The 2428-nt window shown below is 32.3% G+C and overlaps 1 non-coding gene across 1 annotated transcript; it reads left to right on the top strand.

Annotated features, from left to right (window-relative positions):
• Positions 1-1897: 1897 nt before the first annotated feature.
• Positions 1898-2003, top strand: LOC149513458 (small nucleolar RNA R71). Its single transcript, XR_016330542.1, has one exon. It is a non-coding gene; the product is annotated as a small nucleolar RNA R71 (small nucleolar RNA).
• Positions 2004-2428: the final 425 nt, after the last annotated feature.

Raw genomic sequence — 2428 nt, 5'->3', positions numbered from 1 at the left:
CTTCAATGTATTCCTTAGGGCCTTTTTAATATTTCTCAAGGTCTTTTTCTATTTTAAAGTTTTCATCCATCTTTTCATTCAACTCAACATTTTCAGAGGCTTCTAAAGCCATATGATGAAAGGTATAGAGAAACTGCATAAATCATTTTATTGAGTTAGAAGAAGTTGTCGAAATGCAAAGCTACACATATCAACAAATGTGACATTTTGTAACTTTTTGAGTAACTATATCAATATTGATTTTGGTGTTAGTTCTACTAATTTGAACATTTCTCTTTGGGCTGACATCTTTGAGGTCATTTTTACTCTTTGTATTTCTTGATCCTCTTCTTACACTTTCTCTTATGCTTTTTCTTCAACAGGTTGTATACTTTCAAGAAGTGCTCTTCCAACTTGAATTAGCATTTCATCTTCTTTAACCAAATTTTCTTCAATGTATTCCTTAGGGTTTTTTTTCATATTTCTTAAGATCTTTTATTTCAAAATTTTCATCCATCTCTTCATTCAACTCAACACTTTGAAAAGCTTCTAAAGCTATATGATCAAAGGTATAGAGAAACTCCCTGGATCACTTTACTTAGCTAAATGAAGTTGTCAAAATGCAATATTACACTCATCAACAAATGTGACATTTTTTAACTCTTTGAGTAACTCTTTTGATATTGGCTTTGGCGTTGGTTGTGTTACTTTGAATATTTCCTTTTGGGATGACATTCTAGGGATCATTCTTACTATTTACATTTCTCAGTCTTATTCTTGCATTTCTTCTTCTTGCCCTTCCTTTTCAACAAGTTGTATACTTAAAAGAAATGCTCTTCTAACTTGAATTAGCATTTCATCCTATTCAGCTAAAATTCTTCTCAATGTATTCCTTAGGGTCTTTTTTATATTTCTCAAGATCTTTTTTTATTTCAAAATTTTCATCCATCTTCTTATTCAACTTCATACTTTTAGGGCCTTTTAAAGCCAAATGATCAAAGCTATTCAAAACTTCCCTATCAAATTTTAGTAACTCCTTATTATTCATCACTAATTCTTTTCCAATGAAATCCACCTCACATTACTTTACAAAGTTGGGTAAGTTAACTACTATGGGCTCATCCATAAAATCATCATCATCATCAGAATATTATATACCATCTTCACTATAGGGATACACGACATTGCAAGTTTTCTTGCCTTATTTCTTTATGTTAGACTTAGTATTACTAGAAAAGGTTTTTAAGGGTCGATCGGTTATGACTTGAGCTAGTTGACCTATTTGGGTTTCAAGATTCTTAATTGATATAGCTTGGCTTTGAATGGTTGTGTTGTTGGATTGCATCAATTAGGTCAACATCTCTTCAAAACTTTTGTTTTCTTGGGGTGGGTTGTATGGTGGTAGGTTTGGGCAAAAGTTTGAATTATGGGTGGTGGTTTGATGGATAGGTTGGTTTCAAAAAAAGTTTAGGTGGTTTCTTTAGCCTGGGTTATATGTGTTACTATTTAGGTTATAGGCATGCTTAGATTGTTAGACATATTGGAATGTTTCTATCCTAAATGGGCATTTATTAATGGCATATGGTCCTTCACAAATTTCACAAGTAATAAAGGGGCTTGGGATAACATTTATAAGGGAGGTTTGGGATGACATTCTTGGGCATTTATTTTTTTTATCAAACTATCCAACTGTGATGTGATAGATGTGAGAGTGTCAAATTCATAAACACTAATAGTCTTTTTATGTACCTTTCTTTCCATACCTTATTGGTAGTTTTTTGCCATCATCCTTTCTATCAACTCATATGCCTCTTCAGTAGTCCTACTCATTATAGCTCCTCCAGTAACCGAATCAAGTGTAGTTCCCATTGATGGTGTTAATCCATTAAAAGAAATCTATATTTGCAACTATAGTGAGAGACCATGATGCGGACATTTTCTCAACAACTCTTTGAATCTCTCCTATGCATCATATAGATTCTCACCATCAAATTGCTTAAATGTTGTGATTTCGTTCCTCATCTAAGCTGCCTTGATAGGTGGGAAACTTTTTGCAAGGAACTTTTGTACTAGGTCATCCCATGTTATTATTAAACTAAATAGTAAAAAAAAAAAAACTCTTTACCTTATCCTAAGAGAAAAAAAAAGTCTTAGTCAAATTGCATCATCAGAAACATCATTATATTTAAATGTATCACATAATTTTAAAGGTTTGAAAGATAAAAATTTGGATCATCACTTGGTAACCTTCCAAAATGTATAGTAGGTTGGACCATTTGAAAAATCGAAGACTTTACTTCAAAATTGTTTGCTTGGATCTCAGCCTTCTTATGGATGGATAAAATTCATCAGCATTAGAAACAACATAGTCCCTCAATGTTCTATAACCTTCATTGTTTGCATTCACCATTTGGTGTTAGTGGCGTTTTTTGCTATTTTCTCAAATGCC

Source organism: Durio zibethinus, chromosome 19 (assembly GCF_047325235.1).
Source record: "Durio zibethinus cultivar Kanyao isolate XHJ-2024 chromosome 19, ASM4732523v1, whole genome shotgun sequence".
Lineage (NCBI taxonomy): Eukaryota > Viridiplantae > Streptophyta > Magnoliopsida > Malvales > Malvaceae > Durio > Durio zibethinus.
This window is presented reverse-complemented; position numbering and strand designations above follow the sequence as displayed.